The sequence below is a fragment of the Pelobates fuscus genome, chromosome 6 (genome assembly GCF_036172605.1).
Source record: "Pelobates fuscus isolate aPelFus1 chromosome 6, aPelFus1.pri, whole genome shotgun sequence".
In the NCBI taxonomy this organism is placed as follows: domain Eukaryota; kingdom Metazoa; phylum Chordata; class Amphibia; order Anura; family Pelobatidae; genus Pelobates; species Pelobates fuscus.
The window spans coordinates 242,083,103-242,096,410 of record NC_086322.1 but is presented as its reverse complement, the minus strand read 5'-3'; positions in this window follow the sequence as shown (position 1 = coordinate 242,096,410).

Below are 13,308 nucleotides of genomic sequence, written 5' to 3'. Positions count from 1 at the left end.
CCTCCCTGTGTTCTCCTCATCTCTCCTCCCTGTGTTCTCTTTACCCCCCTTCCCTGTGTTCCCCTCACCCCCTCCCTGGTTTCTCCTCACCTCCCACCCTCCCTATGTTCTTCTCACCCCCCCGTGTTCTTCTCACACCCCCTGTGTTCTTCTCACCCCCGTGTTCTCCTCACTCCCCCTCCCTGTGTTCTCCTCAACCCCCCCTCCCTGTTTTCTCCTCACCTCCCCCCTCCCTGTGTTCTCCTCATCGCCCCTTCTCCTCACCTCCCCTTTCCTTTGTAGCTTGCCTGAGCTCCTCTTCGGTCCATGGTACAGGAGCTTCTGTTTCCTGTACCGCAGACCGAAGAGGAGCTCGGCCGCGCTACACAGGGAAGGGGAGGTGGGAGAGAGGTAAGGCTGAGGCTCTCTATAGAGCGTTCAGGCGGCTGCAGCATTTGAGTGGCCTAGGTCGCCTTATACTGGGAAAAAGATTTGACCCAGGTATTGTTTAATCACAGCGGTTCCCTGAGAAAGGGCCGGGGCCAGAGAGGGTGTGTTTTGTCATCACTAATGACAAGCATGCCCCCTCTCAAAGTGAGCATATTGGTTCAATGCGCAGAGCCCCGCTGAAGAGCTCTAGCATGAGAAAAAGGCCCTGTATTTGTTCTGCACAGTGCAAGCAAATGTAATAACATGTTTGTGCTGTGTTTGCTTTTAACTAGTCTCTGGTGTCTCCATGAGTGGGATAACAGAGGACAAAAGGTCCAGGAAAGTGTATGGTGCATGTGTTTCGAGCCTGCTTGTGGGATTGCGTGTGTGTAGAGTGAGCTGATTGTGGTGTGGTATTGTGTAAATAGATCAATTTAATTCGTGTTTGTGGTGTAATATGTGTGAGTAGGGGCTGTAGAGAGTGTGTGTATATAGGTGACGTAGTGTGTGTAGGGGTTGTAGAGAGTGTGTGTTGAATGTACGTGTTTGCTTACAAGGAATGTAGTGTGTGTAGGTGGTGCCATGTGTGTGTAGGGAATCTAGTGTTTAAAGAACCCAGAGTGTGTATAGGAGATTGTGTGTGTGTCTGTAGAGGATTCAGAGTGTATATAGGTTCAGGGATCTAGCGTGTATCTGGAGCGTTATGTGTGTAGTGGTGCAGTGCGAGGGGTGCTGTAGTATATAATTATATATATATATATATATATATATATATAAATATATACCGCTCAAAAAAAAGGGAACACAAAAATAACACATCCTAGATCTGAATTAATAAAATATTCTTCTGAAATACGTTGTTCTTTACATAGTTGAATGTGCTGACAACAAAATCACACAAAAATTAAAAAAATGGAAATCACATTTTTCAACCCATTTGAGGTCTGGATTTGGAGTCACACTCAAAATTAAAGTTGAAAAACACACTACAGGCTGATCCAACTTTGATGTAATGTCCTTAAAACAAGTCAAAAATATACAAAAAATATGCCGATCAATATACAAAAAATGTGCCGATCAAACTGCCACACTTTTGAAATGTCTTGAAAAATGCTTGTAGACGCTGATGTGGCTCTACACACTTGTTATGATATGCACAAGAAAAAAAAGATACGACCAGTAGTGTACGGAGCATGTGCAAGAATACAGGATGTAGTATTCCCCTCCTCCATTGTGCTGGACAGGCCATGCGGTCAAGCAGGAAGTTAATTCTTATTTGTATTGATTGGTCAAGAGAATGTGCGGGTGGAGCTTAATATGGGAGGAGTTATGTGCCTATATAAGGAGCCTGCACTATTGTCCGGGGCTCAGAACTTGCTGTATTTTGGTGACATTAGTCCCTCTGAGTCCCGATCGGTGATCCAATAAAGAATCTCTTCCTTCCTGAAGAAACCTGTGTCCATCTCTCTGTGCTTGGCTTCCGTCAGTTTCTCCGGTATCACTTGGTGCATTGGCCGGGAAGCTCATCGTTCAACGGTAGCTGAGAGGCAGAGGCGTGAGACGGTCTATCTTTGCCCACGTTCTCTACGGCTGCACCCCTGAACTTCTGCGTGGACCTCCCTTCGTCTCGGCGCCACTGGTCTGTTGTCCAGGAGATCATTTGCCTCTACGTAAGAAGTGCTGGGGTGTCCCCGTCGATGAGTGTGAACTCAGGTTCAGGAACGAGGAGGTAAGACGACCGCTGTTTTAGACGGCGGACCCACTAGGGGTATACCGATTGTGCGGTAGGCCCATAAGGGGTTTAAATCTGTGTATGGAATCTGCCCCCTCTGTCGGAGGGAAGGAGCGAAGGCGCACCGCTCAATCGAACGCTCTTTAGTAAGACCGTTTGATTTGGTTTGGAGTCAGGCGGGGTTCTGTGTAAATAGCCCTAGCTGGACACCGGTGTCTTGTCTAGACTAGCGTTCTAGGGTGTATATTATGTTCGCTAGGTCGGAGGGACCGGGAGACTAAGCGGCGCCTGTGTAAATTCGGTTCGCTAGATCTCAACCTATCTTAGCTAAGTGGGAAGGCGTGTAAATTTGGAACCCACTAGATTTTTGATAGAGTAAATAGACTAAGAGGGTTCTGTTGTAAATTCCGCCCTCTAGTTCGCTATATGTGGTGCTTGGGCAGTGTGGCTAACCAAAACGGGTGTACATAGTTTTAGGTAGTCCATTCAAGGTACTGGCCAATAGTTTAGTTGGGATTGTAAATGTGTTAAAGATTGTTAGTAAAGTGTATATCTTGTTAGATAGCGCAAGCTCAGCCATCTAGCGAGAGTGTTAATAGTGTGTTGCTGTATCATAGTGCACGGTACCATAACCCTGTATATTTACTGACACTGTATATAAGTACTAATCATTGTCGTCTATTGCATGTTTAACACCATAACCACTAATAATTGTATTGTGACCTTAAATTGTGCTTTGACCTATGCTAACCGTACTGTAACTGCTATTTGTAAAAGACGATGTTACTGGGGTGTGTTATAGACGGGTAATTCATATATAGAGAATTATAGCGTGGGTGACTGTATAGTTTCACCAAAGGGCATAATATTGATTATTTAGTGACTGGTGTAACAGCTGTGTGTGTACGGGAATTCCCTGAGTGTTTATTGTGTTATTGTGTACGTTTCACTTGGTAACCGTACCACGTGGTGCTGTTGCCAGAGGAAACGGGTGTGACTGTTGAATAGTACGCGTGCATAGTATTCGTTGTCAACGACGTTCCATTGATAAGTATGGGCGCGTCGGAGTCAACGATTTTGGATCCCTTAGGTTGTATGGTAAAGCATTTTAAAAAGGGATTTAAAACGTGATTTTGGGGTTAAAATGTCTCCTGTACGTTTGGTCACTTTGTGCACTAGGGAGTGGCCTATTTTGGTTGCGGCATGGCCGCCACGTGGTAGTTTGGATCCAACCCTGATACAGCGTGTACACGTGGCTGTGTCAGGTAGGTCTGAACTTTACGGACAGTTTCCATATATTGATTGTTGGAGACAGCCCGTAAACGACTCGCCAAAATGGATTCAGATATGCCACGAGGAGCAATGTCACCTCATGGTGGCCAGGACTTGTTTGTCCACTAGGACTGTGGTTAGGCCCATTTTGGACACGCCCCCTGAGTCCGAGATCCCTTTGCCGCCCCCTTACTTCCCTACAGGAAGAGGTGACGCGAGTGCAGGAAGTTCTATACCCCTCCCCTCATTGCCCTCATCCACTTCCGCTTCCTCCTCTAGTACAGAACCCACCCCCCCTCATATTAAACCTCCCCTTCCGGAACCAGAACCAACCCCCGTTAGATCTGAATATCCTGATTTGGCGCCACTTCAAACTTCCGGTCAAGCTTCTTCTAGCTCGGCTGGGAGTATTCTATTTACCAACTTTTCCCAAAATCAAGCTCCCACATCCTCATGCCTTATTTCCCCCGACTGGAACCTATAACTGACGCCCCTCCACGTAGCCCTATACTAACCCGACAACTGACCGGTACCCAACAACTTAGACATTATCAGATGCCTCTTCGTCTGAATCCTGGGTCAGCCTATCTCGATGCCACAGGTCAAATGGAATATGCTGACCCAGTCTTCGTATATGTCCCGTTCACGACTACCGATCTCTTGAATTGGAAGACCCACAATTCCTCGTACACTGAGAAACCACAAGCTATGACCGATCTGTTCACCTCGATAGTTCAGACACATAATCCGACATGGGCTGATTGCCAGCAGTTATTAATGACATTGTTTAATAATGAGGAAAGGACAAGGATTAACCAAGCGGCCATTAAAGCGCTAGAGGATAGAGCCCGTGCTTTAAATCAAGCCAATCCGGCAGCATGGGCCACAACACATTATCCTAACACCGATCCCGACTGGATTGTTAATGTTGCAGATATGGTCCAACTCAAAGCCTATAGAGACGCTATAATTGCTGGCATGAAAGCCGGAGGAAAGAAAGCTATTAATATGTCGAAGACAGTTGAGGTGATTCAGAAAAGTGATGAAGCACCCAGTGTCTTTTATGACCGATTATTGGAGGCATACCGCTTCCCTTTAATCCGGAAGACGCAGATAATTCCCGAATGGTAAACTCCGCCTTTGTCAGCCAAGCTTACGGAGATATTAAGCGCAAGCTACAGAAGTTAGAAGGGTTTGCAGGAATGTCTATCACCCAACTAATGGAGGTAGCAAATAAAGTATACATGAACAGGGAAACAGAGACTAAGAAAGAGGAAGAGCGCAGATGCGTAAGAAGGCTGATATGCTAGCGGTAGCGATCGCAGGCGTAGATAGACGGGGCCCAGATAGAGGCGATAGTAGATGGAATAGGGAGCCTTTGAGTAGGAATCAGTGCGCGTATTGCAAGGAAGAAGGGCATTGGAGAAACGAGTGTCCGCAAAGAGAGCAGTACGAGAGAGACCTACCCAGGGCAGGTTACGGAAACTTTAGAGGCAGAGCGAGAGGTAGAGGAGGCCCCGGAGGGAGCAATGGTAATAGAGGGAGTAATGGGAACAGAGGAAGTGTAAGGGAAGATAGGTACTATCCAGCAGCGCAAAGGTCCCGCGATAGAGAAGGTAGGGACTTTGTAGGATTGGCTGACACGGTCATGGAGGACTATTGATACCGACCGGGCTCCATCCCCCTTGGTCGAGCGGAGCCTATGGTCGATGTATCAATAGGGGGAAAAAGGAGTGCGTTCATGATCAACACTGGTGCTGAACATTCGGTGGTGACTGACCTAGTTGCTCCTCCATCTGGAAGAACTATTACTGTAATAGGAGCAACTGGAAGAAGTGCTGCAAAACCGGTTCTTAAAAGTTGACTCTGTACATTGGGAGGCCACGTAGTAAAACATCAATTCCTTTATATGCCTGAATGTCCAGTCCAATTGCTGGGACTTGATATGCTATCTAAGTTACAAGCGCAGATTACGTTCCTACCAAATGGAACAACATCCTTAAAGTTTAATGGACCTTCAGGTATTATGACATTATCCGTACCAAAGGAAGAAGAGTGGCGACTTTATACAGCGTTGACTAGCCAAAACCCTAGGAGTGATGAGTCCTTATTCAACATACCAGGAGTTTGGGCAGAGAACAACCCACCAGGACTGGCCCGCAATATTCCACCTATTAAAATCGAACTAAAACTTGGGGTTTATCCAGTAAGCCTAAGACAATATCACATCCCGCAGAAGGCTAAGAAGAACATCCAATCTTATCTGGATAAGTTCATACGGTATGGTATCCTAAAATTCTGTACTTCCCCCTGGAACACCCCATTGCTGCCTGTTCAAAAGCCCGGTACAGATGAGTATCGACCTGTGCAGGACTTGAGAGCAGTCAATGATGCGGTTGTTAGTATACATCCAGTTGTGCCCAATCCATATAACCTGCTTGCTTTAATTCCGGGCGGGGCTACTTACTTTACAGTCCTAGACCTCAAAGATGCCTTCTTTTGCCTCCGAATTGCCGCAGAAAGTCAATGTATCTTCGCTTTCCAATGGGAAAACGCTGTAACGGGCTCAAAACGCCAAATGACCTGGACAAGACTGCCCCAAGGGTTTAAAAATTCACCTACCCTATTTGGTTCAGCTCTAAGTCAGGATCTACTGGATTTCGAGTCCATCCCAGGAGAGTGTGTATTGTTACAATATGTAGATGACTTGATAGCAGCAGTTACAAAGGAAATATGTCAGCAAGCAACGCACGATCTACTACACATTCTCTGGAAGGCAGGATACAAGGTGTCTAGAAAGAAGGCTCAGTTGTGTTTGCCAACTGTCAAATATCTGGGATTCCATATCTCTGAAGGTCAAAGAATTATGGGGCCAGAGAGAAAAGAAGCCGTGTGCCAAATACCGATACCCAAGAATAGAAGACAAGTGCGAGAATTCTTGGGGGCAGCAGGCTACTGTAGGATATGGATTCCCAGCTACGCGATACTGGCAAAACCTCTGTATGCAGCTATCAAAGGTACAGAGCACGACCCCTTCTTATGGACTCAAGAACAGCAAACGGCATTTGAAGATGTGAAGAAGGCTCTGATGAGTGCCCCAGCATTAGGTCTACCTGATCACACACGACCAGGGCCGGACTGGCCCACCGGGATACCGGGAAATTTCCCGGTGGGCCGTCGGCACCTGGGGCCGGGGAGACATGTGGATGTCCTGCGGCCGCATGGAGAGCTTGGATGGCGGCCGCAGGGGAAGCTCTTCTTGCGGCCGCAGGGGAAGCTCTTCTGGCGGCCGCTGGGGGAGCAGGCTGTTCTGCCTCTGCTCCCCCTCCCTCGCGCGCTAGAAAGAGACCGGCGCCGGAATATGACGTCATATTCCGGCCCCGGTCTCATTAAGCTGCGCGCGAGGGAGGGGGAGCAGAGACAGAACAGCCTGCTCCCCCAGCGGCCGCCAGAAGAGCTTCCCCTGCGGCCGCAAGAAGAGCTTCAGGAAGGCTGGCTGGACTGGAAGGTGAGCACAGGAGGGGAGGGGGTGGGGGGGGAAGTAACAAAGGTCACAGGAAGGGGAGGGTGGGGGGTAACAAAGAGCACAGGAGGGGAGGGGGTGGGGGGGGGAAGTAACAAAGGTCACAGGAAGGGGAGGGTGGGGGGTAACAAAGAGCACAGGAGGGGAGGGGGGTGGGGGGTAACAAAGAGCACAGGAGGGGGGGGGTAACAAAGAGCACAGGAGGGGAGGGGGGGTAACAAAGGGCACATGAGGGGAGGGGGGGTAACAAATGGCACAGGAGGGGAGGGGGCTAAGAGGTCACAGGAAGGGGAGGGTGGGGGGTAACAAAGGGCACAGGAGGGGAGGGGGGTAACAAAGGGCACAGGAGGGGAGGGGGGTAACAAAGGGCACAGGAGGGGAGGGGGCTAAGAGGTCACAGGAAGGGGAGGGTGGGGGGTAACAAAGGGCACAGGAGGGGAGGGGGGTAACAAAGGGCACAGGAGGGGAGGGGGCTAAGAGGTCACAGGAAGGGGAGGGGGGTAACAAAGGGCACAGGAGGGGAGGGGGGTAACAAAGGGCACAGGAGGGGAGGGGGCTAAGAGGTCACAGGAAGGGGAGAGGGGCCAAAAGATGAGCACAAAAGGGGCTGAAGAGGGTACAAGTCGGAAGGGGGGCTAAAGAGGGCATGGGATGGGGCTAAAGAGGGCACAGGAAGGGAGGGTGCTACATACGGGCACAGGAGGGGAAGGGGCTAAAAAGCACACAGGGGGCAAAAGAGGGCACAGAAGGGGAGGGGCACCTATCAGTCTGCCCACCCACCCACACAGGTAGCAACAAGTATGTATGTCAGTGGGAGTGTGTCTGTCTGTGTCATGCTGTGTGTGTTTCTGTGTCATGCTGTGTGTGTGTGTGTCATGCTGTGTCTGTGTCATGCTGTGTGTGTGTCTGTCTGTGTCACGCTGTGTGTGTTTCTGTGTCATGCTGTGTGTGTCATGCTGTGTGTGTGTGTCTCTGTGTCACTGTGTGTCTGTATCATGGTGTGTGTGTGTGTCTGTCTGTGTCATGGTGTGTGTATGTCTGTCATGGTGTGTGTGTGTCAGTCGTAGTGTCTGTGTGTGTTTGTAAAATTAGTGTTTTACTCACTTTTTTTTTTTCCAACGTCATGCTGGTCTCTTCCTCTATGACTGAGATCATCAAGCTTGATGATCTCAGCCAATCCGCACTGACACAGGAAGCGCCTCTAGTGACCGTCTGAGTGTCTGTCACTAGAGGTGTCACTAGGAAGCAATGTAAACACTGCCTTTTCTCTGAAAAGTCAGTGTTTACATTCAAAAGCCTGCAGGGACAGGCTATAGACACCAGAACCACTACATTAAGCTGTGTGTGTGTGTGCGCCTGCTAGTGAGTTTGCTTGCTTGCATGTGTGTGTGTCTGCTAGTGAGTGAGCTTGTATTTTTATGTCAATGAGCTTATGTATATTAGTGAAATTGTTTGTCTATGAGGCTGTGTATCAATGAGCTTGTGTGTGTCAGTGAGATTGTCTGTGTCTGCATGTGAGTATGCTTACTGTATAATTAAATGTTTTACTCTGAAAGGACCAATATATTATATTAGAAAAAGATATATATATATATATATATATAATTACTCAATCATCTGGGGTGGCAAGACATAGCCTTACATATTACATGCGACAATATATGGCGCAATGACTTATGGGGCTGGCATAGATTTTTTTTCCCAGGGCTGCTTTGTATCCCCAGTCCGGCCCTGCACACGACCATTCTACCTGTATGTACATGAGCAAAGAAGAATGGCTGTGGGAGTATTGACACAGTACTTGGGATCATGGCAAAGACCTGTCGCCTACATGTCTAAGCAACTGGATGCAGTGGCCAGCGGACTTCCACCTTGTCTAAGAGCCGTAGCTGCAGCCGCCCTGCTAGTAGCTGAAGCCGATAAACTCACTCTGGGTCAAGCACTTTATGTACGAGTCCCACATGCAGTACAGACGTTGTTGGAGTACAAAGGAAATCATTGGTTTAGTAACAGCCGTATGACCAAGTATCAAGCAATGTTGTGTGAAAACCCAAGAGTGCATTTAGAGACTGTAAACACCTTAAATCCAGCTACCCTTTTGCCACAACCTACTGAAAGTCAACATGATTGTTTGGAAGTAATGGATGAAGTATTTTTAAGTAGACCAGATCTTCGTGATTTTCCCATCCAGAACCCCGATGTTCAATATTACACCGACGGCAGTAGTTATGTGAAAGAAGGGATCCGCTATGCAGGATATGCAGTAACAACGATAGACAAGGTGATAGAAGCTCGGCCACTGGCAAAAGGAACATCAGCACAAAAGGCAGAATTGATAGCACTGACACGAGCGTTACAATTGGCTGAAGGTTTAAGAGTGAACATCTACACGGTGTAACGGATCGCCTGGCACCCCGACCGGGTACCTCCGTTAATGGATGCTCCTAGTGCTTCCTGAGGACTCCAAGCACTCTGGCAGACACCACAATCACCGAATCCGAGAAACCTTTTAAATTCTCCCAAGCATATGAATGCTGTAGACCATTGAATAGGAACCATACGAATAGGCTTGTACTCCTAGCAGTCAACTGGAACAGCATACAATAAATCCTTCCCCCAATAATGAGACGACACATCACTTTGAGGGTAAAACAGGAACTCTGGACTGGCTCATCCAGCCTGGCTTTTATTACACTAATCCACATACAGGCCACACCCAGGGGGAGGCATAAAATAACCAATCACATACATGGTTCAGCCCACACATCCCCTCCCCTCAGATAACATTAAACTCAATTATCCGGTACACTTTTTCAGCCAAGTTCTGGATGTACCCCAAAACCCGGGGGTACACCTTTAAATCCAGCATCGCTGGATAGCCCTTATTCAGGGGGACAACATATTCAAAATTCAAGTAATTCGGATGAATGGTTCGTGAGATATGGGGTTCCAAAGATTTGACCGACCGCATGGGTAAAGTATCCGAAAACAGTTCCATGCATTTTGGCCCTGCGGTCGGTCACAAACAAGGGAATGAAAACAGGCGAATTGCCTGTGTTATAGAGCCTGGAGAGGGTTTGAATGAATTCCCTTGTTTATGGGGCTCTTTCTACCGAACGGCGGGTCATTCGGTAGTTTCCATACGAATTTCTGGAAGTATGGAGGTCTCAGCGGTGTTTGCCTAGTCAAGTGTCCGATTTTAGTTCCAGACACTCGACGGCAAAACACCGCTGTTCGGTAGTTTAAGATGGCCGCCGCCACGTGTTTGTTTCCCGAATGGCGGCCACCCAGAGGACAAAGACCACACTGCACTGATTGCCAATTACCTGTTTGCAACATTGTTGCAAACGGTAATTGGAGGCACACTCATTCCTGGGTGGTCTGGTTGTTCGGTAGTTTCACTCAATATACTGAATGGAGTGATTCTACCGAACAATCAGAATGCTGCATACAAATCACCCAGGATAAACTTAACACATCTATAAATACATATATAATATTACAGGCATTACACTTGAATATGCTTCACAATCTTAAAGGGACAGTAGTCCCAAAAGTCCCAATATGTCCATAGATGCTGTTAAAAGGGCCAGTAGCAGCAATATACAGTACAATATGCCCCAAATAACCCAGGGGCCATAGTCAGTAGGTAGGAGGCTAGCAAACAGGCTTCTCCAGGGCCCAGTGGCGAGGTTGGTTTCGCCACATTTCTCCCCTTTTCCAAACAGACTAACAGGGTACCTGACCTCTTGCCGGTCAGTGCCCTTGTTAGTCCAGCAGCCCACCCACAAAACAGAAACAGCAGTACAGCCCACCCACAATAAATGGTTACTACACCTGAGTAATGGAAAAACTTGTCCAGGTCCAGGTGCCTCACCCCGGCTGTGTGGGGGACTGGTAGGCTGTTTTGGTGGGTTGCTGAGTGGGCAGAGACCAGCGGTACTCTGCCCTGGTGCCAGCACTACTACAGGAGTAGTCTGGTTGGAGCCTGGTTGCTGGAGACCGACTGTCTCCCCTTTGGCTAAACAGCCCTGTTGTGGGGGGGCAGGACCGACCGTCCCTACCCCCTGTGCTGGAAGTGCAGAGACCACGGTCCCATCTGCACAGGTGTGGGGCTTACAGTCTCCCCCTGGTACATTAAGCTGCCGCTGGGGAGAGGTGGTAACCAGCTCCTCTCCCATTAGAACACTCTGCCCATTGATGATCTGCCGCTGGGGAGAGGTGGTAACAATCTCCTCTCCCATTAGAACACTCTGCCCATTGATGATCTGCCGCTGGGGAGAGGAGGTAACAATCTCCTCTCCCATGCCTACTTTCAGTCTTTGTGGAGGGAGACCGACTGTCTCTCCTCCCAATTCAGTGTCCTGCTGCTGGGGAATAGAGACTGGGCTCTCTATTCCCAAAAAAATCACGCTGCTGCTGGGGGGTAGGACCAACTACCTCTGCCCCCTGTAACTCAGCCTTCCGCTGGGGAGGGAGGACGCTGCTCTCCTCTCCCTGCACTTCACACTGCCTTCCCGGCATATCACTCTGCTGCTGGGGGGTAGGACCAACTACCTCTGCCCCCTGTAACTCAGCCTGCCGCTGGGGAATGGAGACTGGGCTCCCAATTCCCAACAAATCACACTGCCGCTGGGGAGGGAGGACGGCCCCTTCAGCTCCCTGTAGCTTGGGCGCAGAGACCACGGTCCCATCTGCGCTGGTGTGGGGCTTACTGTCTCCCCTTGGTGTGCTAAGCTGCTGCTGGGGAGAGGGGGTAACAAACTCCTCTCCCTTACACACTTTCAGCCGCTGGGGAGCAGGGCTGACCCTCTGTACTCCCTGTAGGCAGGGCGCAGAGACCACGGTCCCATCTGCGCTGGTGAGGGGCTTACTGTCTCCCCTTGGTGAGCTGTGCTGCCGCTGGGGAGAGGGAATAACAAACTCCTCTCCCTTACACACCTTCAACCGCTGGGGAGAGGGGATAACAGGCTCCTCTCCCTGCACCGTAGACTTCCGCTGGGGAGCCAGAACGGCACCTTCAGCTCCCTGTAACGCACACTGCCGCTGGGGATCTGGGCCGACTGCCCAGCATCCCTGTAGGGCCGGTAGAGAGACCGCAGTCCCATCTCCACCTGCCATTGGTGGGTCTTCCCAGGACCAATCCGTGAGGCCCCTCAACATTTGTGAGTAAGGGCCACCTGCTTCCCCACCTGGCAACTCTGGTTGCTGCTGGGGATCTGGGCCGGCTGCCCAGCATCCCGGTGGAGTGACCTTGGTCCCATCTCTACCTGCCTGTTGTGGTTCCTCACAGGACCAGTCTATGAGGACCCCCACTTCGGGTTCCTCCCGCCGCCTCAGGGAAAGACGGCTAACCTCCTCGGATGCAGCCTCTACCCGGCTGCTGTAACGCTCCTGCTGCTGAGCATACTTCCTCTCTTTTGCCAACCGGAATTCTCGGTCCAGCCTTGTGTTTCGCTCGGCCATGACCTGGTTCCAGATCACCCGGCGTGTCTCCATGGGTATATCATCCCCATACTCAGCCACTCGCTGCCTCACCTCGGCCAGCCAATCATCTCCAGAGCCAGAACCTTCCATACTTGTCTGCTCCCAGGGGCGCTGCACGACTGCTAGCGTTGCCCTCAATTGTAAATCCAAACGCACTGTGTCTCCGAGCTGCTTTACCTCGCACTAGGACGCCATCCCACCGCTGCCACCAATGTAACGGATCGCCTGGCACCCCGACCGGGTACCTCCGTTAATGGATGCTCCTAGTGCTTCCTGAGGACTCCAAGCACTCTGGCAGACACCACAATCACCGAATCCGAGAAACCTTTTAAATTCTCCCAAGCATATGAATGCTGTAGACCATTGAATAGGAACCATACGAATAGGCTTGTACTCCTAGCAGTCAACTGGAACAGCATACAATAAATCCTTCCCCCAATAATGAGACGACACATCACTTTGAGGGTAAAACAGGAACTCTGGACTGGCTCATCCAGCCTGGCTTTTATTACACTAATCCACATACAGGCCACACCCAGGGGGAGGCATAAAATAACCAATCACATACATGGTTCAGCCCACACATCCCCTCCCCTCAGATAACATTAAACTCAATTATCCGGTACACTTTTTCAGCCAAGTTCTGGATGTACCCCAAAACCCGGGGGTACACCTTTAAATCCAGCATCGCTGGATAGCCCTTATTCAGGGGGACAACATATTCAAAATTCAAGTAATTCGGATGAATGGTTCGTGAGATATGGGGTTCCAAAGATTTGACCGACCGCATGGGTAAAGTATCCGAAAACAGTTCCATGCATTTTGGCCCTGCGGTCGGTCACAAACAAGGGAATGAAAACAGGCGAATTGCCTGTGTTATAGAGCC